General features: G+C 46.5%; 44 non-coding genes and 14 pseudogenes across 44 annotated transcripts; all 58 read left to right on the top strand.

Annotated features, from left to right (window-relative positions):
* The first annotated feature begins 176 nt into the window (after window positions 1–176).
* Window positions 177–295, top strand: LOC148792590 (5S ribosomal RNA). The gene has a single exon (XR_016074990.1). It is a non-coding gene; the product is annotated as a 5S ribosomal RNA (ribosomal RNA).
* Window positions 296–649: 354 nt separating this feature from the next.
* LOC148792589 (5S ribosomal RNA) lies at window positions 650–768 on the top strand. Its single transcript, XR_016072052.1, has one exon. It is a non-coding gene; the product is annotated as a 5S ribosomal RNA (ribosomal RNA).
* Window positions 769–1122: 354 nt separating this feature from the next.
* On the top strand, window positions 1123–1241 carry LOC148792588 (5S ribosomal RNA). The gene has a single exon (XR_016070046.1). It is a non-coding gene; the product is annotated as a 5S ribosomal RNA (ribosomal RNA).
* A 354-nt stretch (window positions 1242–1595) lies between these two features.
* On the top strand, window positions 1596–1714 carry LOC148792587 (5S ribosomal RNA). Its single transcript, XR_016075613.1, has one exon. It is a non-coding gene; the product is annotated as a 5S ribosomal RNA (ribosomal RNA).
* Window positions 1715–2068: 354 nt separating this feature from the next.
* Window positions 2069–2187, top strand: LOC148792586 (5S ribosomal RNA). The gene has a single exon (XR_016069773.1). It is a non-coding gene; the product is annotated as a 5S ribosomal RNA (ribosomal RNA).
* Window positions 2188–2541: 354 nt separating this feature from the next.
* On the top strand, window positions 2542–2660 carry LOC148792585 (5S ribosomal RNA). The gene has a single exon (XR_016070045.1). It is a non-coding gene; the product is annotated as a 5S ribosomal RNA (ribosomal RNA).
* A 354-nt stretch (window positions 2661–3014) lies between these two features.
* On the top strand, window positions 3015–3133 carry LOC148792584 (5S ribosomal RNA). The gene has a single exon (XR_016070062.1). It is a non-coding gene; the product is annotated as a 5S ribosomal RNA (ribosomal RNA).
* A 354-nt stretch (window positions 3134–3487) lies between these two features.
* Window positions 3488–3606, top strand: LOC148792583 (5S ribosomal RNA). The gene has a single exon (XR_016075292.1). It is a non-coding gene; the product is annotated as a 5S ribosomal RNA (ribosomal RNA).
* A 354-nt stretch (window positions 3607–3960) lies between these two features.
* LOC148792582 (5S ribosomal RNA) lies at window positions 3961–4079 on the top strand (annotated as a pseudogene).
* Window positions 4080–4434: 355 nt separating this feature from the next.
* Window positions 4435–4553, top strand: LOC148792581 (5S ribosomal RNA; annotated as a pseudogene).
* A 356-nt stretch (window positions 4554–4909) lies between these two features.
* On the top strand, window positions 4910–5028 carry LOC148792580 (5S ribosomal RNA). The gene has a single exon (XR_016070403.1). It is a non-coding gene; the product is annotated as a 5S ribosomal RNA (ribosomal RNA).
* Window positions 5029–5383: 355 nt separating this feature from the next.
* LOC148792579 (5S ribosomal RNA) lies at window positions 5384–5502 on the top strand. The gene has a single exon (XR_016075245.1). It is a non-coding gene; the product is annotated as a 5S ribosomal RNA (ribosomal RNA).
* Window positions 5503–5857: 355 nt separating this feature from the next.
* Window positions 5858–5976, top strand: LOC148792578 (5S ribosomal RNA; annotated as a pseudogene).
* Window positions 5977–6330: 354 nt separating this feature from the next.
* Window positions 6331–6448, top strand: LOC148792577 (5S ribosomal RNA; annotated as a pseudogene).
* A 354-nt stretch (window positions 6449–6802) lies between these two features.
* On the top strand, window positions 6803–6921 carry LOC148792576 (5S ribosomal RNA). The gene has a single exon (XR_016070247.1). It is a non-coding gene; the product is annotated as a 5S ribosomal RNA (ribosomal RNA).
* Window positions 6922–7275: 354 nt separating this feature from the next.
* Window positions 7276–7394, top strand: LOC148792575 (5S ribosomal RNA). The gene has a single exon (XR_016069102.1). It is a non-coding gene; the product is annotated as a 5S ribosomal RNA (ribosomal RNA).
* Window positions 7395–7749: 355 nt separating this feature from the next.
* LOC148792574 (5S ribosomal RNA) lies at window positions 7750–7868 on the top strand. The gene has a single exon (XR_016070589.1). It is a non-coding gene; the product is annotated as a 5S ribosomal RNA (ribosomal RNA).
* Window positions 7869–8222: 354 nt separating this feature from the next.
* On the top strand, window positions 8223–8341 carry LOC148792573 (5S ribosomal RNA). Its single transcript, XR_016072597.1, has one exon. It is a non-coding gene; the product is annotated as a 5S ribosomal RNA (ribosomal RNA).
* Window positions 8342–8696: 355 nt separating this feature from the next.
* LOC148792572 (5S ribosomal RNA) lies at window positions 8697–8815 on the top strand. Its single transcript, XR_016069900.1, has one exon. It is a non-coding gene; the product is annotated as a 5S ribosomal RNA (ribosomal RNA).
* Window positions 8816–9169: 354 nt separating this feature from the next.
* Window positions 9170–9288, top strand: LOC148792571 (5S ribosomal RNA). Its single transcript, XR_016069777.1, has one exon. It is a non-coding gene; the product is annotated as a 5S ribosomal RNA (ribosomal RNA).
* Window positions 9289–9642: 354 nt separating this feature from the next.
* Window positions 9643–9761, top strand: LOC148792570 (5S ribosomal RNA). The gene has a single exon (XR_016073659.1). It is a non-coding gene; the product is annotated as a 5S ribosomal RNA (ribosomal RNA).
* Window positions 9762–10114: 353 nt separating this feature from the next.
* On the top strand, window positions 10115–10233 carry LOC148792569 (5S ribosomal RNA). The gene has a single exon (XR_016070333.1). It is a non-coding gene; the product is annotated as a 5S ribosomal RNA (ribosomal RNA).
* Window positions 10234–10588: 355 nt separating this feature from the next.
* LOC148792568 (5S ribosomal RNA) lies at window positions 10589–10707 on the top strand. The gene has a single exon (XR_016072706.1). It is a non-coding gene; the product is annotated as a 5S ribosomal RNA (ribosomal RNA).
* A 355-nt stretch (window positions 10708–11062) lies between these two features.
* LOC148792567 (5S ribosomal RNA) lies at window positions 11063–11181 on the top strand. The gene has a single exon (XR_016075649.1). It is a non-coding gene; the product is annotated as a 5S ribosomal RNA (ribosomal RNA).
* Window positions 11182–11536: 355 nt separating this feature from the next.
* Window positions 11537–11655, top strand: LOC148792566 (5S ribosomal RNA). Its single transcript, XR_016072139.1, has one exon. It is a non-coding gene; the product is annotated as a 5S ribosomal RNA (ribosomal RNA).
* A 353-nt stretch (window positions 11656–12008) lies between these two features.
* Window positions 12009–12127, top strand: LOC148792565 (5S ribosomal RNA; annotated as a pseudogene).
* A 557-nt stretch (window positions 12128–12684) lies between these two features.
* LOC148792564 (5S ribosomal RNA) lies at window positions 12685–12803 on the top strand (annotated as a pseudogene).
* Window positions 12804–13157: 354 nt separating this feature from the next.
* On the top strand, window positions 13158–13276 carry LOC148792563 (5S ribosomal RNA). Its single transcript, XR_016069166.1, has one exon. It is a non-coding gene; the product is annotated as a 5S ribosomal RNA (ribosomal RNA).
* Window positions 13277–13631: 355 nt separating this feature from the next.
* Window positions 13632–13750, top strand: LOC148792562 (5S ribosomal RNA; annotated as a pseudogene).
* A 433-nt stretch (window positions 13751–14183) lies between these two features.
* Window positions 14184–14302, top strand: LOC148792561 (5S ribosomal RNA; annotated as a pseudogene).
* Window positions 14303–14657: 355 nt separating this feature from the next.
* On the top strand, window positions 14658–14776 carry LOC148792560 (5S ribosomal RNA). The gene has a single exon (XR_016070327.1). It is a non-coding gene; the product is annotated as a 5S ribosomal RNA (ribosomal RNA).
* A 355-nt stretch (window positions 14777–15131) lies between these two features.
* Window positions 15132–15250, top strand: LOC148792559 (5S ribosomal RNA; annotated as a pseudogene).
* A 355-nt stretch (window positions 15251–15605) lies between these two features.
* On the top strand, window positions 15606–15724 carry LOC148792558 (5S ribosomal RNA). The gene has a single exon (XR_016070242.1). It is a non-coding gene; the product is annotated as a 5S ribosomal RNA (ribosomal RNA).
* Window positions 15725–16078: 354 nt separating this feature from the next.
* Window positions 16079–16197, top strand: LOC148792557 (5S ribosomal RNA; annotated as a pseudogene).
* Window positions 16198–16551: 354 nt separating this feature from the next.
* LOC148792556 (5S ribosomal RNA) lies at window positions 16552–16670 on the top strand. The gene has a single exon (XR_016075283.1). It is a non-coding gene; the product is annotated as a 5S ribosomal RNA (ribosomal RNA).
* Window positions 16671–17024: 354 nt separating this feature from the next.
* Window positions 17025–17143, top strand: LOC148792555 (5S ribosomal RNA). Its single transcript, XR_016073195.1, has one exon. It is a non-coding gene; the product is annotated as a 5S ribosomal RNA (ribosomal RNA).
* Window positions 17144–17497: 354 nt separating this feature from the next.
* Window positions 17498–17616, top strand: LOC148792554 (5S ribosomal RNA). Its single transcript, XR_016071505.1, has one exon. It is a non-coding gene; the product is annotated as a 5S ribosomal RNA (ribosomal RNA).
* A 355-nt stretch (window positions 17617–17971) lies between these two features.
* On the top strand, window positions 17972–18090 carry LOC148792553 (5S ribosomal RNA). The gene has a single exon (XR_016068792.1). It is a non-coding gene; the product is annotated as a 5S ribosomal RNA (ribosomal RNA).
* A 354-nt stretch (window positions 18091–18444) lies between these two features.
* LOC148792552 (5S ribosomal RNA) lies at window positions 18445–18563 on the top strand. The gene has a single exon (XR_016073023.1). It is a non-coding gene; the product is annotated as a 5S ribosomal RNA (ribosomal RNA).
* A 355-nt stretch (window positions 18564–18918) lies between these two features.
* Window positions 18919–19037, top strand: LOC148792551 (5S ribosomal RNA; annotated as a pseudogene).
* Window positions 19038–19391: 354 nt separating this feature from the next.
* LOC148792550 (5S ribosomal RNA) lies at window positions 19392–19510 on the top strand (annotated as a pseudogene).
* A 322-nt stretch (window positions 19511–19832) lies between these two features.
* Window positions 19833–19951, top strand: LOC148792549 (5S ribosomal RNA; annotated as a pseudogene).
* Window positions 19952–20305: 354 nt separating this feature from the next.
* LOC148792548 (5S ribosomal RNA) lies at window positions 20306–20424 on the top strand. Its single transcript, XR_016071669.1, has one exon. It is a non-coding gene; the product is annotated as a 5S ribosomal RNA (ribosomal RNA).
* Window positions 20425–20778: 354 nt separating this feature from the next.
* LOC148792547 (5S ribosomal RNA) lies at window positions 20779–20897 on the top strand. The gene has a single exon (XR_016070144.1). It is a non-coding gene; the product is annotated as a 5S ribosomal RNA (ribosomal RNA).
* A 354-nt stretch (window positions 20898–21251) lies between these two features.
* Window positions 21252–21370, top strand: LOC148792546 (5S ribosomal RNA). Its single transcript, XR_016070179.1, has one exon. It is a non-coding gene; the product is annotated as a 5S ribosomal RNA (ribosomal RNA).
* A 355-nt stretch (window positions 21371–21725) lies between these two features.
* On the top strand, window positions 21726–21844 carry LOC148792545 (5S ribosomal RNA). Its single transcript, XR_016069183.1, has one exon. It is a non-coding gene; the product is annotated as a 5S ribosomal RNA (ribosomal RNA).
* Window positions 21845–22199: 355 nt separating this feature from the next.
* Window positions 22200–22318, top strand: LOC148792544 (5S ribosomal RNA). Its single transcript, XR_016072756.1, has one exon. It is a non-coding gene; the product is annotated as a 5S ribosomal RNA (ribosomal RNA).
* Window positions 22319–22672: 354 nt separating this feature from the next.
* LOC148792543 (5S ribosomal RNA) lies at window positions 22673–22791 on the top strand. Its single transcript, XR_016071781.1, has one exon. It is a non-coding gene; the product is annotated as a 5S ribosomal RNA (ribosomal RNA).
* Window positions 22792–23145: 354 nt separating this feature from the next.
* LOC148792542 (5S ribosomal RNA) lies at window positions 23146–23264 on the top strand. The gene has a single exon (XR_016070168.1). It is a non-coding gene; the product is annotated as a 5S ribosomal RNA (ribosomal RNA).
* A 354-nt stretch (window positions 23265–23618) lies between these two features.
* Window positions 23619–23737, top strand: LOC148792541 (5S ribosomal RNA). The gene has a single exon (XR_016069171.1). It is a non-coding gene; the product is annotated as a 5S ribosomal RNA (ribosomal RNA).
* A 355-nt stretch (window positions 23738–24092) lies between these two features.
* On the top strand, window positions 24093–24211 carry LOC148792540 (5S ribosomal RNA). The gene has a single exon (XR_016070633.1). It is a non-coding gene; the product is annotated as a 5S ribosomal RNA (ribosomal RNA).
* Window positions 24212–24566: 355 nt separating this feature from the next.
* Window positions 24567–24685, top strand: LOC148792539 (5S ribosomal RNA). The gene has a single exon (XR_016070307.1). It is a non-coding gene; the product is annotated as a 5S ribosomal RNA (ribosomal RNA).
* A 354-nt stretch (window positions 24686–25039) lies between these two features.
* LOC148792538 (5S ribosomal RNA) lies at window positions 25040–25158 on the top strand. Its single transcript, XR_016070444.1, has one exon. It is a non-coding gene; the product is annotated as a 5S ribosomal RNA (ribosomal RNA).
* Window positions 25159–25512: 354 nt separating this feature from the next.
* On the top strand, window positions 25513–25631 carry LOC148792537 (5S ribosomal RNA). Its single transcript, XR_016073194.1, has one exon. It is a non-coding gene; the product is annotated as a 5S ribosomal RNA (ribosomal RNA).
* A 354-nt stretch (window positions 25632–25985) lies between these two features.
* On the top strand, window positions 25986–26104 carry LOC148792536 (5S ribosomal RNA). The gene has a single exon (XR_016072515.1). It is a non-coding gene; the product is annotated as a 5S ribosomal RNA (ribosomal RNA).
* Window positions 26105–26459: 355 nt separating this feature from the next.
* LOC148792535 (5S ribosomal RNA) lies at window positions 26460–26578 on the top strand (annotated as a pseudogene).
* A 354-nt stretch (window positions 26579–26932) lies between these two features.
* LOC148792534 (5S ribosomal RNA) lies at window positions 26933–27051 on the top strand. The gene has a single exon (XR_016068791.1). It is a non-coding gene; the product is annotated as a 5S ribosomal RNA (ribosomal RNA).
* A 354-nt stretch (window positions 27052–27405) lies between these two features.
* Window positions 27406–27524, top strand: LOC148792533 (5S ribosomal RNA). Its single transcript, XR_016073022.1, has one exon. It is a non-coding gene; the product is annotated as a 5S ribosomal RNA (ribosomal RNA).
* Window positions 27525–27645: the final 121 nt, after the last annotated feature.

The raw sequence follows: 27645 nt of genomic DNA, 5'->3' as shown, positions 1-27645 counted from the left end.
TAGTATAGCATCTATCCGGGGGTGCGGCAGATCTGAAAAGCAAACACTCTGCTCACGTAGGAGCATGTGCACGGTTACCAAGGGAGGAAAGCTGCATACACAGTTTTTTCAAGTCTAAACAATTAATGGAGGGGAGCAAGATAGTGCATAAAGATCTAAGCGAGCAAGAATTAAACGGGTGCGATCATACCAGCACTAATGCACCGGATCCCATCAGAACTCCCAAGTTAAGCGTGCTTGGGCGAGAGTAGTACTAGGATGGGTGACCTGCTGGGAAGTCCTCGTGTTGCACCCCAATTTTATTAATATTTTATTTTGATTTGTATTTGCAAATTGCATTTGATGTTTCGGCGAGACAACTGGAAACAACGCGTCAAATACTCGGACCACTTGCGGGACGATCGTCATTACTGAATGGAAACGGTGCAAGAACAGGTCTTTCGGCATTCGTCTAGCATTGTGGGCCCCGCGATAGTATTGCATCCATCCGGGGGTGCGGCAGATCTGAAAAACAAACACTCTACTCACGTAGGAGCTTGTGCACGGTTACCAAGGGAGGAAGGCTGCATACACAGCTTTTTCAAGTTTAAAACAATTAATGGAGGGGAGCAAGATAATGCATAAAGATCTAAGTGAGCAAGAATTAAACGGGTGCGATCATACCAGCACTAATGCACCGGATCCCATCAGAACTCCGAAGTTAAGTGTGTTTGGGCGAGAGTAGTACTAGGATGGGTGACCTCCTGGGAAGTCCTCGTGTTGCACCCCAATTTTATTAATATTTTATTTCGATATCGTATTTGCAAATTCCAATTGTCGTTTCGGCGAGACAAACGCAAACAACGCGCCGGATACTCGGACCATTTGCGGCACGATCGTCATTACTGAATGGGAACCGTGCAAAAACCGGGCTTTCGGCATTCGTCATGCATTGTGGGCCCCGCGATAGTATTGCATCTATCCGGGGGGCGGCAGATCTAAAAAGCAAACACTCCGCTCACGTAGGAGCTTGTGTACGGTTACCAAGGGAGGAAGGCTGCATACACAGTTTTTTCAAGTCTAAAACAATTAATGGAGGGGAGCAAGATAATGCATAAAGATCTAAACGAGCATGAATTAAACGGGTGCGATCATACCAGCAGTAATGCACCGGATCCCATCAGAACTCCGAAGTTAACTGTGTTTGGGCGAGAGTAGTACTAGGATGGGTGACCTCCTGGGAAGTCCTCGTGTTGCACCTCAATTTTATTAATATTTTATTTCGATATCGTGTTTGCAAATTCCATTTGTCGTTTCGGCGAGACAAACGCAAACAACGCGTCGGATACTCGGACCATTTGCGGCACGATCGTCATTACTGAATGGGAACGGTGCAAGAACCGGGCTTTCGGCATTCGTCATGCATTGTGGGCCCCGCGATAGTATTGAATCTATCCGGGGGGCGGCAGATCTAAAAAGCAAACACTCTGCTCACATAGGACCTTGTGCACGGTTACCAAGGGAGGAAGGCTGCATACACAGTTTTTTCAAGTCTAAAACAATTAATGGAGGGGAGCAAGATAGTGCATAAAGATCTAAGCGAGCATGAATTAAACGGGTGCGATCATACCAGCACTAATGCACCAGATCCCATCAGAACTCCCAAGTTAAGCGTGCTTGGGCGAGAGTAGTACTAGGATGGGTGACCTCCTGGGAAGTCCTCGTGTTGCACCCCAATTTTATTAATATTTTATTTTGATTTGTATTTGCAAATTGCATTTGTTGTTTCGGCGAGACAACTGGAAACAATGCGTCGGATACTCGGACCACTTGCGGGACGATCGTCATTACTGAATGGGAACGGTGAAAGAACAGGGCTTTCGGCATTCGTCTAGCATTGTGGGCCCCGCGATAGTATTGCATCTATCCGGGGGTGCGGCAGATCGGAAAAGCAAACACACCGCTCACGTAGGAGCTTGTGCACGGTTACCAAGGGAGGAAGGCTGCATACACACTTTTTTCAAGTCTAAAACAATTAATGGAGGGGAGCAAGATAGTGCATAAAGATATAAGCGAGCATGAAATAAACGGGTGCGATCATTCCAGCACTAATGCACCAGATCCCATCAGAACTCCGAAGTTAAGCGTGCTTGGGCGAGAGTAGTACTAGGATGGGTGACCTCCTGGGAAGTCCTCGTGTTGCACGTCAATTTTATTAATATTTTATTTCGATATCGTGTTTGCAAATTCCATTTGTCGTTTCGGCGAGACAAACGCAAACAACGCGTCGGATACTCGGACCATTTGCGGCACGATCGTCATTACTGAATGGGAACGGTGCAAGAACCGGGCTTTCGGCATTCGTCATGCATTGTGGGCCCCGCGATAGTATTGCATCTATCCGGGGGGCGGCAGATCTAAAAAGCAAACACTCCGCTCACGTAGGAGCTTGTGCATGGTTACCAAGGGAGGAAGGCTGCATACACAGTTTTTTCAAGTCTCAAACAATTAATGGAGGGGAGCAAGATAATGCATAAAGATCTAAACGAGCATGAATTAAACGGGTGCGATCATACCAGCAGTAATGCACCGGATCCCATCAGAACTCCGAAGTTAACTGTGTTTGGGCGAGAGTAGTACTAGGATGGGTGACCTCCTGGGAAGTCCTCGTGTTGCACCTCAATTTTATTAATATTTTATTTCGATATCGTGTTTGCAAATTCCATTTGTCGTTTCGGCGAGACAAACGCAAACAACGCGTCGGATACTCGGACCATTTGCGGCACGATCGTCATTACTGAATGGGAACGGTGCAAGAACCGGGCTTTCGGCATTCGTCATGCATTGTGGGCCCCGCGATAGTATTGCATCTATCCGGGGGGCGGCAGATCTAAAAAGCAAACACTCCGCTCACGTAGGACCTTGTGCACGGTTACCAAGGGAGGAAGGCTGCATACACAGTTTTTTCAAGTCTAAAACAATTAATGGAGGGGAGCAAGATAGTGCATAAAGTTCTAAGCGAGCATGAATTAAACGGGTGCGATCATACCAGCACTAATGCACCAGATCCCATCAGAACTCCCAAGTTAAGCGTGCTTGGGCGAGAGTAGTACTAGGATGGGTGACCTCCTAGGAAGTCCTCGTGTTGCACCCCAATTTTATTAATATTTTATTTTGATTTGTATTTGCAAATTGCATTTGTTGTTTCGGCGAGACAACTGGAAACAACGCGTCGGATACTCGGACCACTTGCGGGACGATCGTCATTACTGAATGGGAACGGTGAAAGAACAGGGCTTTCGGCATTCGTCTAGCATTGTGGGCCCCGCGATAGTATTGCATCTATCCGGGGGTGCGGCAGATCGGAAAAGCAAACACACCGCTCACGTAGGACCTTTTGCACGGTTACCAAGGGAGGAAGGCTGCATACACACTTTTTTCAAGTCTAAAACAATTAATGGAGGGGAGCAAGATAGTGCATAAAGATCTAAACGAGCATGAATTAAACGGGTGCGATCATACCAGCAGTAATGCACCGGATCCCATCAGAACTCCGATGTTAAGCGTGCTTGGGCGAGAGTAGTACTAGGATGGGTGACCTCCTGGGAAGTCCTCGTGTTGCACCTCAATTTTATTAATATTTTATTTCGATATCGTGTTTGCAAATTCCATTTGTCGTTCCGGCGAGACAAACGCAAACAACGCGTCGGATACTCGGACCATTTGCGGCACGATCGTCATTACTGAATGGGAACGGTGCAAGAACCGGGCTTTCGGCATTCGTCATGCATTGTGGGCCCCGCGATAGTATTGCATCTATCCGGGGGGCGGCAGATCTAAAAAGCAAACACTCCGCTCACGTAGGAGCTTGTGCACGGTTACCGAGGGAGGAAGGCTGCATACACAGTTTTTTCAAGTCTAAAACAATTAATGGAGGGGAGCAAGATAATGCATAAAGATCTAAACGAGCATGAATTAAACGTGTGCGATCATACCAGCAGTAATGCACCGGATCCCATCAGAACTCCGAAGTTAACTGTGTTTGGGCGAGAGTAGTACTAGGATGGGTGACCTCCTGGGAAGTCCTCGTGTTGCACCTCAATTTTATTAATATTTTATTTCGATATCGTGTTTGCAAATTCCATTTGTCGATTCGGCGAGACAAACGCAAACAACGCGTCGGATACTCGGACCATTTGCGGCACGATCGTCATTACTGAATGGGAACGGTGCAAGAACCGGGCTTTCGGCATTCGTCATGCATTGTGGGCCCCGCGATAGTATTGCATCTATCCGGGGGTGCGGCAGATCTGAAAAACAAACACTCTACTCACGTAGGAGCTTGTGCACGGTTACCAAGGGAGGAAGGCTGCATACACAGTTTTTTCAAGTCTAAAACAATTAATGGAGGGGAGCAAGATAATGCATAAAGATCTAAACGAGCATGAATTAAACGGGTGCGATCATACCAGCAGTAATGCACCGGATCCCATCAGAACTCCGAAGTTAACTGTGTTTGGGCGAGAGTAGTACTAGGATGGGTGACCTCCTAGGAAGTCCTCGTGTTGCACCCAAATTTTATTAATATTTTTTTTCGATATCGTATTTGCAAATTCCAATTGTCGTTTCGGCGAGACAAACGCAAACAATGCGCCGGATACTCGGACCATTTACGGCACGATCCTCATTACTGAATGGGAACCGTGCATAAAACCGGGCTTTTGGCATTCGTCGTGCATTGTGGGCCCCGCGATAGTATTGCATCTATCCGGGGGTGCGGCAGATCTGAAAAGCAAACACTCTGCTCACGTAGGAGCTTGTGCACGGTTACCAAGGGAGGAAGGCTGCATACACAGTTTTTTCAAGTCTAAATTAATTAATGGAGGGGAGCAAGAAAGTACATAAAGATCTAAGCGAGCATGAATTAAACGGGTGTGATCATACCAGCACTAATGCACCGGATCCCATCAGAACTCCGAAGTTAAGCGTGCTTGGGCGAGAGTAGTATTAGGATGGTTTGTCTCCTGGGAAGTCCTCGTGTTGCACCCCAATTTTATTAATATTTTATTTCGATATCGTATTTGCAAATTCCAATTGTCGTTTAAGCGAGACAAACGCAAACAACGCGCCGGATACTCGGACCATTTGCGGCACGATCGTCATTACTGAATGGGAACCGTGCAAAAACCGGGCTTTTGGCATTCGTGGTGCATTGTGGGCCCCGCGATAGTATTGCATCTATCTGGGGGTGCGGCAGATCTGAAAAGCAAACACACCGCTCACGTAGGAGCTTGTGCACGGTTACCAAGGGAGGAAGGCTGCATGCACACTTTTTTCAATTCTAAAACAATTAATGGAGGGCAGCAAAATAGTGCATAAAGATCTAAGCGAGCATGAATTAAACGGGTGCGATCATACCAGCACTAATGCACCGGATCTCATTAGAACTCCGAAGTTAAGTGTGTTTGGGCGAGAGTAGTACTATGATGGGTGACCTCCTGGGAAGTCCTTGTGTTGCACCCCTATTTTATTAATATTTTATTTCGGTATCGTATTTGCAAATTCCAATTGTCGTTTCGGCGAGACAAACGCAAACAACGCGCCGGATACTCGGACCATTTGCGGCACGATCGTCATTACTGAATGGGAACCGTGCAAAAACCGGGCTTTTGGCAATCGTCGTGCATTGTGGGCCCCACGATAGTATTGCACCGATCCGGGGGTGCGGCAGATCTGAAAAACAAACACTCTGCTCACGTAGGAGCTTGTGCACGGTTACCAAGGGAGGAAGGCTGCATACACAGTTTTTTCAAGTCTAAAACAATTAATGGAGGGGAGCAAGATAGTGCATAAAGATCTAAGCGAGCATGAATTAAATGGTTGTGATCATACCAGCACTAATGCACTGGATCCCATCAGAACTCCGAAGTTAAGCGTGCTTGGGCGAGAGTAGAACTAGGATGGGTGACCTCCTAGGAAGTCCTCGTGTTGCACCCCAATTTTATTAATATTTTATTTTGATTTGTATTTGCAAATTCCATTTGTTGTTTCAGCGAGACAACTGGAAATAACGCGTCGGATACTCGGACCACTTGCGGGACGATCGTCATTACTGAATGGGAACGGTGCAAGAACCGGGCTTTCGGCATTCGTCTTGCATTGTGGGCCCCGCGATAGTATTGCATCTATCCGGGGGTGCGGCAGATCTGACAAGCAAACACACCGCTCACGTAGGAGCTTGTACACGGTTACCAAGGGAGGAAGGCTGCATACACACTTTTTTCAAGTCTAAAACAATTAATGGAGGGGAGCAAGATAGTGCATAAAGATCTAAGCGAGCATGAATTAAACGGGTGCGATCATACCAGCACTAATGCACCGGATCCCATCAGAACTCCGAAGTTAATTGTGCTTGGGCGAGATTGTACTAGAATGGGTGACATCCTGGGAAGTCCTCGTGTTGCACTCCAATTTTATTAATATTTTATTTTGATTTGTATTTGGAAATTCCATTTGTTGTTTCGGCGAGACAACTGGAAACAACGCGTCGGATACTCGGACCATTTGCGGCACGATCGTCATTACTGAGTGGCAACGATGCAAGAACCGGGCTTTCGGCATTCGTCATGCATTGTGGGCCCCGCGATAGTATTGCATCTATCCGGAGGTGCGGCAGATCTGAAAAACAAACACTCAGCTCACGTAGGAGCTTGTGCACGGTTATCAAGGGAGGAAGGCTGCATACACACTTTTTTCAAATCTAAAACAATTAATGGAGGGGAGCAAGATAGTGCATAAAGATCTAAGCGAGCATGAATTAAACGGGTGCGATCATACCAGCACTAATGCACCGGATCCCATCAGAACTCCGAAGTTAATTGTGCTTGGGCGAGAGTAGTACTAGAATGGGTGACATCCTGGGAAGTCCTCGTGTTGCACTCCAATTTTATTAATATTTTATTTTGATTTGTATTTGGAAATTCCATTTGTTGTTTCGGCGAGACAACTGGAAACAACGCGTTGGATAGTCGGACCATTTGCGGCACGATCGTCGTTACTGAGTGGCAACGATGCAAGAACCGGGCTTTCGGCATTCGTCATGCATTGTGGGCCCCGCGATAGTATTGCATCTATCCGGAGGTGCGGCAGATCTGAAAAACAAACACTCAGCTCACGTAGGAGCTTGTGCACGGTTATCAAGGGAGGAAGACTGCATACACACTTTTTTCAAATCTAAAACAATTAATGGAGGGGAGCAAGATAGTGCATAAAGATCTAAGCGAGCATGAATTAAACGGGTGTGATCATACCAGCACTAATGCACCGGATCCCATCAGAACTCCGAAGTTAAGCGTGCTTGGGCGAGAGTAGTATTAGGATGGTTTGCCTCCTGGGAAGTCCTCGTGTTGCACCCCAATTTTATTAATATTTTATTTCGATATCGTATTTGCAAATTCCAATTGTCGTATCGGCGAGACAAACGCAAACAACGTGCCGGAAACTCGGACCATTTGTGGCACGATCGTCATTACTGAATGGGAACCGTGCAAAAACCGGGCTTTTGGCTTTCGTCGTGCATTGTGGGCCCCGCGATAGTATTGCATCTATCCGGGGGTGCGGCAGATCTGAAAAGCAAACACTCTGCTCACATAGGAGCTTGTGCACGGTTACCAAGGGAGGAAGGCTGCATACACAGTTTTTTCAAGTCTAGAACAATTAATGGAGGGGAGCAAGATAGTGCATAAAGATCTAAGCGAGCATGAATTAAAAGGTTGTGATCATACCAGCACTAATGCACTGGATCCCATCAGAACTCCGAAGTTAAGCGTGCTTGGGCGAGAGTAGAACTAGGATGGGTGACCTCCTGGGAAGTCCTCGTGTTGCACCCCAATTTTATTAATATTTTATTTTGATTTGTATTTGCAAATTCCATTTGTTGTTTCAGCGAGACAACTGGAAATAACGCGTCGGATACTCGGACCACTTGCGGGACGATCGTCATTACTGAATGGGAACGGTGCAAGAACCGGGCTTTCGGCATTCGTCTTGCATTGAGGGCCCTGCGATAGTATTGCATCTATCCGGGGGTGCGGCAGATCGGAAAAGCAAACACACCGCTCACGTAGGAGCTTGTGCACGGTTACCAAGGGAGGAAGGCTGCATACACACTTTTTTCAAGTCTAAAACAATTAATGGAGGGGAGCAAGATAGTGCATAAAGATCTAAGCGAGCATGAATTAAACGGGTGCGATCATTCCAGCACTAATGCACCGGATCCCATCAGAACTCCGAAGTTAAGCGTGCTTGGGCGAGAGTAGTACTAGGATGGGTGACCTCCTGGGAAGTCCTCGTGTTGCACCTCAATTTTATTAATATTTTATTTCGATATCGTGTTTGCAAATTCCATTTGTCGTTTCGGCGAGACAAACGCAAACATCGCGTCGGATACTCGGACCATTTGCGGCACGATCGTCATTACTGAATGGGAACGGTGCAAGAACCGGGCTTTCGGCATTCGTCATGCCTTGTGGGCCCCGCGATAGTATTTGCATCTATCCGGGGGGCGGCAGATCTAAAAAGCAAACACTCCGCTCACGTAGGAGCTTGTGCACGGTTACCAAGGGAGGAAGGCTGCATACACAGTTTTTTCAAGTCTAAAACAATTAATGGAGGGGAGCAAGATAGTGCATAAAGATCTAAGCGAGCAAGAATTAAACGGGTGCGATCATACCAGCACTAATGCACCAGATCCCATCAGAACTCCCAAGTTAAGCGTGCTTGGGCGAGAGTAGTACTAGGATGGGTGACCTCCGGGGAAGTCCTCGTGTTGCACCCCAATTTTATTAATATTTTATTTTGATTTGTATTTGCAAATTGCATTTGTTGTTTCGGCGAGACAACTGGAAACAACGCGTCGGATACTCGGACCACTTGCGGGACGATCGTCATTACTGAATGGGAACGGTGAAAGAACAGGGCTTTCGGCATTCGTCTAGCATTGTGGGCCCCGCGATAGTATTGCATCTATCCGGGGGTGCGGCAGATCTGAAAAACAAACACTCTACTCACGTAGGAGCTTGTGCACGGTTACCAAGGGAGGAAGGCTGCATACACAGTTTTTTCAAGTCTAAAACAATTAATGGAGGGGAGCAAGATAATGCATAAAGATCTAAACGAGCATGAATTAAACGGGTGCGATCATACCAGCAGTAATGCACCGGATCCCATCAGAACTCCGAAGTTAAGTGTGTTTGGGCGAGAGTAGTACTAGGATGGGTGACCTCCTAGGAAGTCCTCGTGTTGCACCCAAATTTTATTAATATTTTTTTTCGATATCGTATTTGCAAATTCCAATTGTCGTTTCGGCGAGAAAAACGCAAACAACGCGCCGGATACTCGGAACATTTGCGGCACGATCGTTATTATTGAATGGGAACCGTGCAAAAATCGGGCTTTTGGCATTCGTTGTGCATTGTGGGCCCCGTGATAGTATTGCATCTATGTGGGGGTGCGGCAGATCTGAAAAGCAAATACTCTGCTCACGTAGGAGCTTGTGCACGGTTACCATGGAAGGAAGGCTGCAACACAGTTTTTTCAAGTCTAAAACAATTAATGGAGGGGAGCAAGATAGTGCATAAAGATCTAAGCGAGCATGTATTAAACGGGTGCGATCATACCAGCACTAATGCACCGGATCCCATCAGAACTCCGAAGTTAAGCATGCCTGGGCGAGAGTAGTATTAGGATGGGTGACCTCCTGGGAAGTCCTCGTGTTGCACCCCAATTTTATTAATATTTTATTTTGATTTGTATTTGCAAATTCCATTTGTTGTTTCGGCGAGACAACTGGAAACAACGCGTCGGATACTCGGACGACTTGCGGGACGATCGTCATTACTGAATGGGAACGGTGCAAGAACCGGGCTTTCGGCATTCGTCTTGCATTGTGGGCCCCGTGATAGTATTGCATCTATCCGGGGCTGCGCAGATCTGAAAAGCAAACACACCGCTCACGTAGGAGCTTGTGCACGGTTACCAAGGGAGGAAGGCTGCATACACACTTTTTTCAAATCTAAAACAATTAATGGAGGGGAGCAAGATAGTGCATAAAGATCTAAGCGAGCATGAATTAAACGGGTGCGATCATACCTGCACTAATGCACCGGATCCCATCAGAACTCCGAAGTTAAGCATGCTTGGGCGAGAGTAGTACTAGGAATGGTGACCTCCTGGGAAGTCCTCGTGTTGCACCCCAATTTTATTAATATTTTATTTCGAGATCGTGTTTGCAAATTCCATTTGTCATTTCGGCGAGACAAACGCAAACAACGCGTCGGATACTCGGACCATTTGCGGAACGATCGTCATTACTGAATGGGAACCGTGCAAGATCTCGGCTTTTGGCATTCGTTGTGCATTGTGGGCCCCGCGATAGTATTGCATTTATCCGGTGGTGCGGCAGATCTGAAAAGCAAACACTCCGCTCACGTAAGAGCTTGTGCACGGTTACCAAGGGAGGAAGGCTGCATACACACTTTTTTCAAATCTAAAACAATTAATGGAGGGGAGCAAGATAGTGCATAAAGATCTAAGCGAGCATGAATTAAACGGGTGCGATCATACCGGCACTAATGCACCGGATCCCATCAGAACTCCGAAGTTAAGCGTGCTTGGGCGAGAGTAGTACTAGGATGGTTGACCTCCTGGGAAGTCCTCGTTTTGCACCCCAACTTTATTAATATTTTATTTCGATATCGTATTTGCAAATTCCATTTGTCGTTTCGGCGAGACAAACGCAAAAAAAGCGCCGGATACTCGGACCATTTGCGGCACGATCGTCATTACTGAATGGGAACCGTTCAAGAACCGGGCTTTTGGCATTCGTCGTGCATTGTGGGCCCCGCAATAGTATTGCACTTATCTAGTGGTGCGGCAGATCTGAAAAGCAAACAGTCCTCTCACGTAGGAGCTTGTGCACGGTTTCCAAGGGAGGAAGGCTGCATACGCAGTTTTTTCAAATGTAAAACAATTAATGGAGGGAAGCAAGATAGTGCATAAAGATCTAAGCGAGCATGAATAAAACGGGTGCGATCATACCAGCACTAATGCACCAGATCCCATCAGAACTCCAAAGTTAAGTGTGCTTGGGCGAGAGTAGTACTAGGATGGGTGACCTCCTGGGAAGTCCTCGTGTTGCACCCCAATTTTATTAATATTTTATTTCGATATCCTATTTGCAAATTCCATTTGTCGTTTCGGCGAGACAAACGCAAACAACGCGTCGGATACTCGGGACATTTGCGGCACGATCGTCATTACTGAATGGGAACCGTGCAAAAACCGGGCTTTTGGCATTCGTCGTGCATTGTGGGCCCCGCGATAGTATTGCATTTATCCGGTGGTGGGGCAGATCTGAAAAGCAAACACTCTACTCACGTAGGAGCTTGTGCACGGTTACCAAGGGAGGAAGGCTGCATACACAGTTTTTTCAAGTCTAAAACAATTAATGGAGGGGAGCGAGATAGTGCATAAAGATCTAAGCGAGCATGAATTAAACGGGTGCGATCATACCAGCACTAATGCACCGGATCCCATCAGAACTCCGAAGTTAAGCGTGCTTGGGCGAGAGTAGTACTAGGATGGGTGACCTCCTCGGAAGTCCTCGTGTTGCACCCCAATTTTATTAATATTTTATTTTGATTTGTATTTGCAAATTCCATTTGTTGTTTCAGCGAGACAACTAGAAATAACGCATCGGATATTCGGACCACTTGCGGGACGATCGTCATTACTGAATGGGAACGGTGCAAGAACCGGGCTTTCGGCATTTGTCTTGCATTGTGGGCCCGCGATAGTATTGCATCTATCCGTGGGTGCGGCAAATCTGAAAAGCAAACACACCGCTCACGTAGGAGCTTGTGCACGGTTACCAAGGGAGGAAGGTTGCATACACACTTTTTTCAAGTCTGAAACAATTAATGGAGGGGAGCAAGAAAGTGCATAAAGATCTAAGCGAGCATTAATTAAATGGGTAAGATCATACCAGCACTAATGCACCGGATCCCATCAGAACTCCGAAGTTAAGCGAGCTTGGGCGAGAGTAGTACTAGGAAGGGTGACCTCCTGGGAAGTCCTCGTGTTGCACCCCAATTTTATTAATATTTTATTTTGATTTGTATTTGCAAATTCCATTTGTTGTTTCGGCGAGACAACTGGAAACAACGCGTCTGATACTCGGACCATTTGCGGCATGATCGTCATTACTGAATGGGAACCGTGCAAGAACCGGGCTTTCGGCATTCGTCTTGCATTGTGGGCCCCGCGATAGTATTGCATCTATTCGGGGGTGCGGCAGATCTAAAAAGCAAACACTCCGCTCACGTAGGAGCTTGTGCACGGTTACCAAGGGAGGAAGGCTGCGTACACACTTTTTTCAAGTCTAAAACAATTAATGGAGGGGAGCAAGATAGTGCATCAAGATCTAAGCGAGCATGAATTAAACGGGTGCGATCATACCAGGACTAATGCACCGGATCCCATTACTGAATGGTGCGGCAGATCTGAAAAGCAAACAATCCTCTCACGTAGGAGCTTGTGCACGGTTTCCAAGGGAGGAAGGCTGCATACACAGTTTTTTCAAATGTAAAACAATTAATGGAGGGGAGCAAGATAGTGCATAAAGATCTAAGCGAGCATGAATTAAACGTGTGCGATCATACCAGCACTAATGCACCGGATCCCATCAGAACTCCGAAGTTAATTGTGCTTGGGCAAGAGTAGTACTAGGATGGGGGACCTCCTTGGAAGTCCTCGTGTTACACCCCAATTTTATTAATATTTTATTTTGATTTGTATTTGCAAATTCCATTTGTTGTTTCGGCGAGAAAAATGGAAACAACGCATTGGATACTCGGTCCACTTGCGGCACGATCGTCATTACTGAATGGGAACCGTGCAAAAACCGGGCTTTTGGCATTCGTCGTGCATTGTGGGCCCCGCGATAGTATTGCATTTATCCGGTGGTGCGGCAGATCTGAAAAGCAAACATTCCGCTCACGTAGGAGCTTGTGCACGGTTACCAAGGGAGGAAGGCTGCATACACACTTTTTTCAAGTCTAAAACAAATAATGGAGGGGAGCAAGATAGTGCATAAAGATCTAAGCGAGCATGAATTAAACGGGTGCGATCATACCAGCACTAATGCATCGGATCCCATCAGAACTTCGAAGTTAAGTGTGCTTGGGCGAGAGTAGTACTAGGATGGGTGACCTCTTGGGAAGTCCTCGTATTGCGCCCCAATTTTATTAATATTTTATTTCGATATCGTATTTACAAATTCCATTTGTCGTTTCGGCGAGACAAACGCAAACAACGCGCCGGATACTCGGACCATTTGCGGCACGATCGTCATTACTGAATGGGAACCGTGCAAAAACCGGGCTTTTTGCATTCGTCGTGCATTCTGGGCCCAACGATAGTATTGCATCTATTCGAGGGTGCGGCAGATTTGAAAAGCAAACACTCTGCTCACGTAGGAGCATGTGCACGGTTACCAAGGGAGGAAGGCTGCATGCACACTTTTTTCAAATCTAAAACAATTAATGGAGGGGAGCAAGATAGTGCATAAAGATCTAAGCGAGCCTGAATTAAACGGGTGTGATCATAGCAGCACTAATGCACCGGATTCCATCAGAACTCCGAAATTAAGTGTGCTTGGGCGAGAGTAGTACTAGGATGGGTGACCTCCTGGGAAGTCCTCTTGTTGCCCCCCAATTTTATTAATATTTTATTTCGATATCGTGTTTGCAAATTCCATTTGTCGTTTCGGCGAGACAAACGCAAACAACGCGTCGGATACTCGGACCATTTGCGGAACGATCGTCATTACTGAATGGGAACCGTGCAAGAACTCGGCTTTTGGCATTCGTCGTGCATTGTGGGCCCCGCGATAGTTATTATTGAATGGGAACAGTGCAAAAATCGGGCTTTCGGCTTTCGGCATTCGTCTTGCATTGTGGGCCCCTGCGATTGTACTGCATCTATCCGGGGGTGCGCAGATCTGAAAAGCAAACACACCGCTCACGTAGGAGCTTGTGCACGGTTACCAAGGGAGGAAGGCTGAATACACACTTTTTTGAAGTCTAAAACAATTAATGGAGGGGAGCAAGATAGTGCATAAAGATCTAAGCGAGAATGAATTAAACGGGTGCGATCATACTTGCACTAATGCACCGGATCCCATCAAAACTCCGAAGTTAAGCGTGTTTGGGCGAGAGTAGTACTAGGAATGGTGACCTCCTGGGAAGTCCTCGTGTTGCACCCCAATTTTGTTAATATTTTATTTCGATATCGTGTTTGCAAATTCCATTTGTCGTTTCGGCGAGACAAACGCAAACAACGCGTCGGATACTCGGACCATTTGCGGAACGATCGTCATTACTGAATGGGAACCGTGCAAGAACTCGGCTTTTGGCATTCGTCGTGCATTGTGGGCCCCGCGATAGTATTGCATTTATCCGGTGGTGCGGCAGATCTGAAAAGCAAACACTCCGCTCACGTAGGAGCTTGTGCACGGTTACCAATGGAGGAAGGCTGCATACACAGTTTTTTCAAATCTAAAACAATAAATGGAGGGGAGCAAGATAGTGCATAAAGATCTAAGCGAGCATGAATTAAACGGGTGCGATCATACCAGCACTAATGCACCGGATCCCATCAGAACTCCGAAGTTAAGCGTGTTTGGGCGAGAGTAGTACTAGGATGGTTGACCTCCTAGGAAGTCCTCATGTTGCACCCCAATTTTAATAATATTTTATTTCGAAATCGTATTTGCAAATTCCATTTGTCGTTTCGGCGAGACAAACGCAAAAAAAGCGCCGGATACTCGGACCATTTGCGGCACGATCGTCATTACTGAATGGGAACCGTTCAAGAACCGGGCTTTTGGCATTCGTCGTGCATTGTGGGCCCCGCAATAGTATTGCATTTATCCAGTGGTGCGGCAGATCTAAAAAGCAAACAATCCTCTCACGTAGGAGCTTGTGCACGGTTTCCAAGGGAGGAAGGCTGCATACACAGTTTTCTCAAATGTAAAACAATTAATGGAGGGGAGCAAGATAGTGCATAAAGATCTAAGCGAGCATGAATAAAACGGGTAAGATCATACCAGCACTAATGCACCAGATCCCATCAGAACTCCGAAGTTAAGTGTGCTTGGGCGAGAGTAGTAATAGGCTGGGTGACCTCCTGGGAAGTCCTCGTGTTGCACCCCAATTTTATTAATATTTTATTTCGATATCCTATTTGCAAATTCCATTTGTCGTTTCGGCGAGACAAACGCAAACAACGCGCCGGATACTCGGACCATTTGCGGCACGATCGTCATTACTGAATGGGAACCGTGCAAAAATCGGGCTTTTGGCATTCGTCGTGCATTGTGGGCCCCGCGATAGTATTGCATCTATCCGGGGGTGCGGCAGATCTGAAAAGCAAACACTCTACTCACGTAGGAGCTTGTGCACGGTTACCAAGGGAGGAAAGCTGCATACACAGTTTTTTCAAGTCTAAAACAATTAATGGAGGGGAGCAAGATAGTGCGTAAAGATCTAAGCGAGCATGAATTAAACGGGTGCGATCATACCAGCACTAATGCAGCTGATCCCATCAGAACTCCGAAGTTAAGCGTGCTTGGGCGAGAGTAGTACTAGGATGGGTGACCTCCTCGGAAGTCCTCGTGTTGCACCCCAATTTTATTAATATTTTATTTTGATTTGTATTTGCAAATTCCATTTGTCGTTTCGGCGAGACAAACACAAACAACGCGCCGGATACTCGGACCATTTGCGGCACGATCGTCATTACTGAATGGGAACCGTGCAAGAACCGGGCTTTTGGCATTCGTCGTGCATTGTGGGCCCCGCGATAGTATTGCATCTATCCGGGGGTGCGGCAGATCTGAAAAACAAACACTCCGCTCACGTAGGAGCTTGTGCACGGATACCAAGGGAGGAAGGCAGCATACACACTTTTTTCAAGTTTAAAACAATTAATGGAGGGCAGCAAGATAGTGCATAAAGATCTAAGCGAGCATGAATTAAACGGGTGCTAGCATACCAGCACTAATGCATCGAATCCCATCAAAACTCCAAAGTTAAGCAAGCTTGGGTGAGAGTAGTACTAGGATGGGTGACCTCCTGGGAAGTCCTCGTGTTGCACCCCAATTTTATTAATATTTTATTTCGATATCGTATTTGCAAATTCCATTTGTCGTTTCGGCGAGACAAACGCAAACAATGCGTCAGATACTCGAACCATTTGCGGCACGATCGTCATTACTGAATGGGAACCGTGCAAGAACTCGGCTTTTGGCATTCGTCGTGCATTGTGGGCCCCATGATATATTGCATTTATCCGGTGGTGCGGCAGATCTGAAAAGCAAACACTCCGCTCACGTAGGAGATTGTGCACGGTTACCAAGGGAGTAAGGCTGCATACATAGTTTTTTAAAGTCTAAAACAATTAATGGAGGGGTGCAAGATAGTGCATAAAGATCTAAGCGAGCATGAATTAAACTGGTGCGACCATACCAGCACTAATGCACCGGATCCCATCAGAACTCCGAAGTTAAGTGTGCTTGGGCGAGAGTAGTACCAGGATGGGTGACCTCCTGGGAAGTCCTCTTGTTGCACCCCAATTTTATTAATATTTTATTTCGATATCGAATTTGCAAATTCCATTTGTCGTTTCGGCGAGACAAACACAAACAACGTGCCGGATACTCGGACCATTTGCGGCACGATCGTCATTACTGAATGGGAACCGTGCAAAAACCGGGCTTTTTCCATTCGTCGTGCATTGTGGGCCCCGCGATAGTATTGCATCTATCCGGGGGTGCGGCAGATCTGAAAAGCAAACACTCCGCTCACGTAGGAGCTTGTGCACGGTTACCAAGGTGGGAAGGCTGCAACACAGTTTTTTCAAGTCTAAAACAATTAATGGAGGGGAGCAAAATAGTGCATAAAGATCTAAGCGAGCATGAATTAAACGGGTGCGATCATACCAGCACTAATGCACTGGATCCCATCAGAACTCCGAAGTTAAGCGTGCTTGGGCGAGAGTAGTACTAGGACGGGTGACCTCATGGGAAGTCCTCGTGTTGCACCCCAATTTTATTAATATTTTATTTTGATTTGTATTTGCAAATTCCATTTGTTGTTTCGGCGACACAACTGGAAACAACGCGTCGGATACTCGGACCATTTGCGGCACGATCGTCATAACTGAATGGCAACGATGCAAGAACCGGGCTTTCGGCATTCGTCGTGCATTGTGGGCCCCGCGATAGTATTGCATTTATCCGGTGGTGCGGCAGATCTGAAAAGCAAACACTCCGCTCACGTAGGAGCTTGTGCACGATTACCAAGGGAGGAAGGCAGCATACACAGCTTTTTCAAATCTAAAACAATTAATGAAGGGGAGCAAGATAGTGCATAAAGATCTAAGCGAGCATGAATTAAACGGGTGCGATCATACCAGCACTAATGCACCGGATCCCATCAGAACTCCGAAGTTAAGCGTGCTTGGGCGAGAGTAGTACTTGGATGGTTGACCTCCTGGGAAGTCCTCGTGTTGCACCCCAATTTTATTAATATTTTATTTCGATATCCTATTTGCAAATTCCATTTGTCGTTTCGGCGAGACAAACGCAAACAAAGCGCCGGATACTCGGACGATTTGCGGCACGATCGTCTTTACTGAATGGGAACCGTGCAAAAACCGGGCTTTTGACATTCGTCGTGCATTGTGGGCCCCATGATAGTATTGCATATATCCGAGGGTGCGGCAGATCTGAAAAGCAAACACTCTGCTCACGTAGGAGTTTGTGCACGGTTACCAAGGGAGGATGGCTGCATACACAGTTTTTTCAAGTCTAAAACAATTAAAGGAGGGGAGCAAGATAGTGCATAAAGATCTAAGCGAGCATGAATTAAACGGGTGCGATCATACCAGCACTAATGCACCGGATCCCATCAGAACTCCGATGTTAAGTGTGCTTGGGCGAGAGTTGTACTAGCATGGGTGACCTCCTGGGAAGTCCTCGTGTTGCACCCCAATTTTATTAATATTTTATTTTGATTTGTATTTGAGAATTCCATTTGTTGTTTCGGCGAGACAACTGGAAACAACGAGTCGGATACTCGGACCATTTGCGGCACGATCGTCATTACTGAATGGCAACGAGGCAAGAACCGGGCTTTCGGCATTCGTCATGCATTGTGGGCCCCGCGATAGTATTGCATCTATCCGGAGGTGCGGCATATCGGAAAAGCAAACACACCGCTCACGTAGGAACTCGTGCACGGTTACCAAGGGAGGAAGGCTGCATACACACTTTTTTCAAATCTAAAACAATTAATGGAGGGGAGCAAGATAGTGCATAAAGATCTAAGCGAGCATGAATTAAACGGGTGCGATCATACCAGCACTAATGCACCGGATCCCATCAGAACTCCGAAGTTAATTGTGCTTGGGCGAGAATAGTACTAGGATGGGTGACCTCCTGGGAAGTCCTCGTGTTGCACCCCAATTTTACTAATATTTTATTTCGATATCGTATTTGCAAATTCCATTTGTCGTTTCGGCGAGACAAACGCAAACAACGCGCCGGATACTCGGACCATTTGCGACACGATCGTCATTACTGAATATGAACCGTGCAAAAACCGGGCTTTTGGCATTCGTCGTGCATTGTGTGCCCCGCGATAGTATTGCATCTATCCGGGGATGCGGCAGATCTGAAAAGCAAACACTCTGCTCACGTAGGAGCTTGTGCACGATTACCATGGGAGGAAGGCTGCATACACAGTTTTTTCAAGTCTAAAACAATTAATGGAGGGGAGCAAGATAGTGCATAAAGATCTAAGCGAGCATGAATTAAACGGGTGCGATCATACCAGCACTAATGCACCGGATCCAATCAGAACTCCGAAGTTAACTGTGCTTGGGCGAGAGTAGTAGTAGGATGGGTGACCTCCTAGGAAGTCCTCGTGTTGCACCCCAATTTTATTAATATTTTATTTTGATTTGTATTTGCAAATTCCATTTGTTGTTTCGGCGAGACAACTGGAAACAACGCGTCGGATACTCGGACCACTTGCGGGACGATCATCATTACTGAATGGGAACGATGCAAGAATCGGGCTATCGGCATTCGTCATGCATTGTGGGCCCCGCGATAGTATTGCATCTATCCAGAGGTGCGGCAGATCTGAAAAGCAAACACTCCGCTCACGTAGGAGCTTGTGCACGGTTACCAAGGGAGGAAGTCTACATACACACTTTTTTCAAGTCTTAAACAATTAATGGAGGGGAGCAAGATAATGCATAAAGATCTAAGTGACCATGAATTAAACGGGTGCGATCATACCAGCACTAATGTACCAGATCCCATCATAACTCCGAAGTTAAGTGTGTTTGGGCGAGAGTAGTACTCGGATGGGTGACCTCTTTGGAAGTCCTCGTGTTGCACCCCAATTTTATTAATATTTTATTTCGATATAGAATCTGCAAACAACGCGCCGGATACTCGGACCATTTGCGGCACGATCGTCATTACTGAATGGGAACCGTGCAAAAACCGGGCTTTTGTCATTCGTCGTGCATTGTGGGCCCCACGATAGTATTGCATCTATCCGGGGGTGCGGCAGATCTGAAAGGCAAACACTCCGCTCACGTAGGAGCTTGTGCACGGTTACCGAGGGAGGAAGGCTGCATACACACTTTTTTCAAATCTAAAACAATTAATGCAGGGGAGCAAGATAGTGCATAAAGATCTAAGCGAGCATGAATTAAACGGGTGCGATCATACCAGCACTAATGCACCGGATCCCATCAGAACACCGAAGTTGACCGTGCTTGGGCGAGAGTAGTACTAGGATGGTTGACCTCCTGGGAAGTCCTCGTGTTGCACCCCAATTTTATTAATATTTTATTTTGATTTGAATTTGCAAATTTCATTTGTTGTTTCGGCGAGACAATTGGAAACAACGCGTCGGATACTCGGACCACTTGCGGCACAATCGTCATTACTGAATGGGAACGGTGCAAGAACCGGGCTTTCGGCATTCGTCATGCATTGTGGGCCCCGCGATAGTATTGCATCTATCCGGGGGTGCGGTAGATCTGAAAAGCAAACACTCCGCTCACGTAGGATCTCATGCACGGTTACGTAGGGAGGAATGCTGCTCACACAGTTTTTTCAAATCTAAAGCAATAAATGGAGGGGAGCAAGATAGGGCATAAAGATCTAAGTGAGCATTAATTAAACGGGTGCGATCGTACCAGCACAAATGCACCGGATCCCATCAGAACTCCGAAGTTAAGTGTGCTTGGGCGAGAGTAGTACTAGGATGGGTGACCTCCTGGGAAGTCCTCGTATTGCACTCCAATTTTATTAATATTTCATTTTGATTTGTATTTGCAAATTCCATTTGTTGTTTTGGCGAGACAACTGAAAACAACGCGTCAGATACTCGGGCCACATGCGGCACGATCGTCATTACTGAATGGGAATAGTGCAAGAACCGGGCTTTCGGCATTCGTCATACATTGTGGGCCCCGCGATAGTATTGCATCTTTTCGGAGGTGCGGCAGATCTGAAAAGCAAACACTCCGCTCACGTAGGAGCTTGTGTATGGTTACCAAGGGAGGAAGGCTGCATACACACTTTTTTCAATTCTAAAACAATTAATGGATGGGAGCAAGATAGTGCATAAAGATCTAATCGAGCATGAATTAAACGGGTGCGATCATACCAGCACTAATGCACCGGATCCCATCCGAACTCAGAAGTTAATTGTGCTTGGGCGAGAGTAGTACTAGGATGTGTGACCTCCTGGGAAGTCCTCGTATTGCACCCCAATTTCATTAATATTTTATTTTGATTTGTATTTGCAAATTCCATTTGCTGTTCTGGCGAGACAACTGGAAACAACGCGTCGGATACTCGAACCACTTGCGGGACGATCGTCATTACTGAGTGGGAACGGTGCAAGAACCGGGCTTTCGGCATTCGTCTTGCATTGTGGGCCCCGCAAAAGTATTGCATCTATCCGGGGGTGCGGCAGATCTGAAAAGCATACACACCGCTCACGTAAGAGCTCGTGCACGGTTACCAAGGGAGGGAGGCTGCATACACACTTTTTTCAAATCTAAAACAATTAATGGAGGGGAGCAAGATAGTGCATAAAGATCTAATCGAGCATGAATTAAACGGGTGCGATCATACCAGCACTAATGCACTGGATCCCATCCGAACTGCGAAGTTAATTGTGCTTGGGCGAGAGTAGTACTAGGATGGGTGACCTCCTGGGAAGTCCTCGTGTTGCACCCCAATTTTATTAATATTTTATTTCGATATCGTATTTGCAAAATCCATTTGTCGTTTCGGCGAGACAAACGCAAACAAAGCACCGGATACTCGGACCATTTGTGGCACGATCGTCATTACTTAAAGGGAACCGTGCAAGAACTCGGCTATTGGCATTCGTCGTGCATTGTGGGCCCCACGATAGTATTGCATTTATCCGGTGGTGCGGCAGATCTGAAAATCAAACACTCCGCTCACGTATGAGCTTGTGCACGGTTACCAAGGGAGGAAGGCTGCATACACAGTTTTTTCAAGTCTAAAACAATTAATGGAGGGGAGCAAGATAGTGCATAAAGATCTAAGCGAGCATGAATTAAACTGTTGCGATCATACCAGCACTAATGCACCGGATCCCATCAGAACTCCGAAGTTAAGCGTGCTTGGGCGAGAGTAGTAATAGGATGGGTGACCTCCTGGGAAGTCCTCGTGTTGCACCCCAATTTTATTAATATTTTATTTCGATATCGTGTTTGCAAATTCCGTTTGTCGTTTCAGCGAGACAAACGCAAACAACGCGTCGGATACTCGGACCATTTGCGGCACGATCGTCATTACTAAATGGGAACCGTGCAAGAACTCGGCTTTTAGCATTCGTCGTGCATTGTGGGCCCCATGATAGTATTGCATTTATCCGGTGGTGCGGCAGATCTGAAAGGCAAACACTCCACTCACGTAGGAGCTTGTGCACGGTTACCGAGGGAGGAAGGCTGCGTACACACTTTTTTCAAATCTAAAACAATTAATGGAGGGGAGCAAAATAGTGCATAAAGATCTAAGCGAGCATGAATTAAACGGGTGCGATCATACCAGCACTAATGCACCGGATCCCATCAGAACTCCGAAGTTAAGCGTGCTTGGGCGAGAGTAGTAGTAGGATGGTTGACCTCCTGGGAAGTCCTCGTGTTGCACCCCAATTTTATTAATATTTTATTTTGATTTGTATTTGCAAATTTCAGTTGTTGTTTCGGCGAGACAATTGGAAACAACGCGTCGGATACTCGGACCACTTGCGGGACAATCGTCATTACTGAATGGGAACGGTGCAAGAACCGGGTTTTCGGCATTCGTCATGCATTGTGGGCCCCGCTATAGTATCGCATCTATCCGGGGGTGCGGCAGATCTGAAAAGCAAACACTCTGCTCAAGTAGGAGCTCGTGCACGGTTACCAAGGGAGGAATGCTGCTCACACAGTTTTTTCAAATCTAAAACAATAAATGGGGGGGAGCAAGATAGTGCATAAAGATCTAAGCGAGCATTAATTAAACGGGTGCGATCATACCAACACAAATGCACCGGATCCCATCAGAACTCCGAAGTTAAGTGTGCTTGGGCGAGAGTAGTACTAGGATGGGTGACCTCCTGGGAAGTCCTCGTATTGCACTCCAATTTTATTAATATTTCATTTTGATTTGTATTTGCAAATTCCATTTGTTGTTTTGGCGAGACAACTGAAAACAACGCGTCAGATACTCGGGCCACATGCGGCACGATCGTCATTACTGAATGGGAATAGTGCGAGAACCGGGCTTTCGGCATTCGTCATACATTGTGGGCCCCGCGATAGTATTGCATCTTTCCGGAGGTGCGACAGATCTAAAAAGCAAACACTCCGCTCACGTAGGAGCTTGTGCACGGTTACCAAGGGATGAAGGCTGCATACACACTTTTTTCAAATCTAAAACAATTAATGGACGGGAGCAAGATAGTGCATAAAGATCTAATCGAGCCTGAATTAAACGTGTGCGATCATACCAGCACTAATGCACCGGATCCCATCCGAACACCGAAGTTAATTGTGCTTGGGCGAGAGTAGTAGTAGGATGGGTGACCTCCTGGGAAGTCCTCGTATTGCACCCCAATTTTATTAATATTTTATTTTGATTTGTATTTGCAAATTCCATTTGTTGTTTCGGCGAGACAACTGGAAACAACGCGTCGGATACTCGAACCACTTGCGGGACGATCGTCATTACTGAATGGGAACGGTGCAAGAACCGGGCTTTCGGCATTCGTCTTGCATTGTGGGCCCCGCGATAGTATTGCATCTATCCGGGGGTGCGGCAGATCTGAAAAGCAAACACACCGCTCACGTAGGAGCTCGTGCACGGTTACCAAGGGAGGAAGGCTGCATACACACTTTTTTCAAATCTAAAACAATTAATGGAGGGGAGCAAGATAGTGCATAAAGATCTAATCGAGCATGAATTAAACGGGTGCGATCATACCAGCACTAATGCACCGGATCCCATCCGATCTCCGAAGTGAATTGTGCTTGGGCGAGAGTAGTACTAGGATGGGTGACCTCCTGGGAAGTCCTCTTGTTGCACCCCAATTTTATTAATATTTTATTTTGATATCGAATTTGCAAATTCCATTTGTCGTTTCGGCGAGACAAACACAAACAACATGCCGGATACTCGGACCATTTGCGGCACGATCGTCATTACTGAATGGGAACCGTGCAAAAACCGGGCTTTCGGCATTCGTCGTGCATTGTGGGCCCCGCGATAGTATTGCATCTATCCGGGGGTGCGGCAGATCTGAAAAGCAAACACACCGCTCACATAGGAGCACGTGCACGGTTACCAAGGGAGGAAGGCTGCATACATACTTTTTTCAAGTCTAAAACAATTAATGGTGGGGAGCAAGATAGTGCATAAAGATCTAAGCGAGCATTAATTAAACGGGTGCGATCATACCAGCACTAATGCATCGGATCCCATCAGAACTCCGAAGTTAAGCGTGCTTGGGCGAGAGTAGTAATAGGATGTGTGACCTCCTGGGAAGTCCTCGTGTTGCACCCCAATTTTATTAATATTTTATTTCGATATCGTATTTGCAAATTCCAATTGTCGTTTCGGCGAGACAAACGCAAACAAAGCACCGGATACTCGGACCATTTGTGGCACGATCGTCATTACTTAAAGGGAACCGTGCAAGAACTCGGCTATTGGCATTCGTCGTGCATTGTGGGCCCCACGATAGTATTGCATTTATCCGGTGGTGCGGCAGATCTGAAAATCAAACACTCCGCTCACGTAGGAGCTTGTGCACGGTTACCAAGGGAGGAAGGCTGCATACACAGTTTTTTCAATTCTAAAACAATTAATGGAGGGGAGCAAGATAGTGCATAAAGATCTAAGCGAGCATGAATTAAACGGGTGCGATCATACCAGCACTAATGCACCGGATCCCATCAGAACTCCGAAGTTAAGTGTGCTTCGGCGAGAGTTGTACTAGCATGGGTGACCTCCTGGGAAGTCCTCGTGTTGCACCCCAATTTTATTAATATTTTATTTTGATTTGTATTTGCAAATTCCATTTGTTGTTTCGGCGAGACAACTGGAAACAACGCGTCGGATACTCGGACCATTTGCGGCACGATCGTCATTACTGAATGGGAACCGTGCAAAAACCGGGCTTTTGGCATTCGTCGTGCATTGTGGGCCCCGCGATAGTATTGCATCTATCCGGGGGTGCGGCAGATCTGAAAAACAAACACTCTGCTCACGTAGGAGGTTGTGCACGGTTACCAAGGGAGGAAGGCTGCATACACAGTTTTTTCAATTCTAAAACAATTAATGGAGGGGAGCAAGATAGTGTATAAAGATATAAGCGAGCATGAATTAAACGGGTGTGATCATACTAGCACAAATGCACCGGATCCCATCAGAACTCTGGAGTTAAGTGTGCTTGGGCGAGAGTAGTACCAGGATGGGTGACCTCCTGGGAAGTCCTCTTGTTGCACCCCAATTTTATTAATATTTTATTTCGATATCGAATTTGCAAATTCCATTTGTCGTTTCGGCGAGACAAACACAAACAACGTGCCGGATACTCGGACCATTTGCGGCACGATCGTCATTACGGAATGGGAACCGTGCAAAAACCGGGCTTTTTCCATTCGTCGTGCATTGTGGGCCCCGCGATAGTATTGCATCTATCCGGGGGTGCGGCAGATCTGAAAAGCAAACACTCCGCTCACGTAGGAGCTTGTGCACGGTTACCAAGGTGGGAAGGCTGCAACACAGTTTTTTCAAGTCTAAAACAATTAATGGAGGGGAGCAAAATAGTGCATAAAGATCTAAGCGAGCATGAATTAAACGGGTGCGATCATACCAGCACTAATGCACTGGATCCCATCAGAACTCCGAAGTTAAGCGTGCTTGGGCGAGAGTAGTACTAGGACGGGTGACCTCATGGGAAGTCCTCGTGTTGCACCCCAATTTTATTAATATTTTATTTTGATTTGTATTTGCAAATTCCATTTGTTGTTTCGGCGACACAACTGGAAACAACGCGTCGGATACTCGGACCATTTGCGGCACGATCGTCATAACTGAATGGCAACGATGCAAGAACCGGGCTTTCGGCATTCGTCGTGCATTGTGGGCCCCGCGATAGTATTGCATTTATCCGGTGGTGCGGCAGATCTGAAAAGCAAACACTCCGCTCACGTAGGAGCTTGTGCACGATTACCAAGGGAGGAAGGCAGCATACACAGCTTTTTCAAATCTAAAACAATTAATGAAGGGGAGCAAGATAGTGCATAAAGATCTAAGCGAGCATGAATTAAACGGGTGCGATCATACCCGCACTAATGCACCGGATCCCATCAGAACTCCGAAGTTAAGCGTGCTTGGGCGAGAGTAGTACTTGGATGGTTGACCTCCTGGGAAGTCCTCGTGTTGCACCCCAATTTTATTAATATTTTATTTCGATATCCTATTTGCAAATTCCATTTGTCGTTTCGGCGAGACAAACGCAAACAAAGCGCCGGATACTCGGACGATTTGCGGCACGATCGTCTTTACTGAATGGGAACCGTGCAAAAACCGGGCTTTTGGCATTCGTCGTGCATTGTGGGCCCCATGATAGTATTGCATATATCCGAGGGTGCGGCAGATCTGAAAAGCAAACACTCTGCTCACGTAGGAGCTTGTGCACGATTACCATGGGAGGAAGGCTGCATACACAGTTTTTTCAAGTCTAAAACAATTAATGGAGGGGAGCAAGATAGTGCATAAAGATCTAAGCGAGCATGAATTAAACGGGTGCGATCATACCAGCACTAATGCACCGGATCCAATCAGAACTCCGAAGTTAACTGTGCTTGGGCGAGAGTAGTAGTAGGATGGGTGACCTCCTAGGAAGTCCTCGTGTTGCACCCCAATTTTATTAATATTTTATTTTGATTTGTATTTGCAAATTCCATTTGTTGTTTCGGCGAGACAACTGGAAACAACGCGTCGGATACTCGGACCACTTGCGGGACGATCATCATTACTGAATGGGAACGATGCAAGAATCGGGCTATCGGCATTCGTCATGCATTGTGGGCCCCGCGATAGTATTGCATCTATCCAGAGGTGCGGCAGATCTGAAAAGCAAACACTCCGCTCACGTAGGAGCTTGTGCACGGTTACCAAGGGAGGAAGTCTACATACACACTTTTTTCAAGTCTTAAACAATTAATGGAGGGGAGCAAGATAGTGCATAAAGATCTAAGCGAGCATGAATTAAACGGGTGCGATCATACCAGCACTAATGCACCGGATCCCATCAGAACTCCGATGTTAAGTGTGCTTGGGCGAGAGTTGTACTAGCATGGGTGACCTCCTGGGAAGTCCTCGTGTTGCACCCCAATTTTATTAATATTTTATTTTGATTTGTATTTGAGAATTCCATTTGTTGTTTCGGCGAGACAACTGGAAACAACGAGTCGGATACTCGGACCATTTGCGGCACGATCGTCATTACTGAATGGCAACGAGGCAAGAACCGGGCTTTCGGCATTCGTCATGCATTGTGGGCCCCGCGATAGTATTGCATCTATCCGGAGGTGCGGCATATCGGAAAAGCAAACACACCGCTCACGTAGGAACTCGTGCACGGTTACCAAGGGAGGAAGGCTGCATACACACTTTTTTCAAATCTAAAACAATTAATGGAGGGGAGCAAGATAGTGCATAAAGATCTAAGCGAGCATGAATTAAACGGGTGCGATCATACCAGCACTAATGCACCGGATCCCATCAGAACTCCGAAGTTAATTGTGCTTGGGCGAGAATAGTACTAGGATGGGTGACCTCCTGGGAAGTCCTCGTGTTGCACCCCAATTTTACTAATATTTTATTTCGATATCGTATTTGCAAATTCCATTTGTCGTTTCGGCGAGACAAACGCAAACAACGCGCCGGATACTCGGACCATTTGCGACACGATCGTCATTACTGAA

The sequence above is a fragment of the Nelumbo nucifera genome, chromosome 4, assembly GCF_055504915.1.
Source record: "Nelumbo nucifera cultivar China Antique chromosome 4, China Antique-T2T, whole genome shotgun sequence".
Classification (NCBI taxonomy): domain Eukaryota; kingdom Viridiplantae; phylum Streptophyta; class Magnoliopsida; order Proteales; family Nelumbonaceae; genus Nelumbo; species Nelumbo nucifera.
This window is presented reverse-complemented; position numbering and strand designations above follow the sequence as displayed.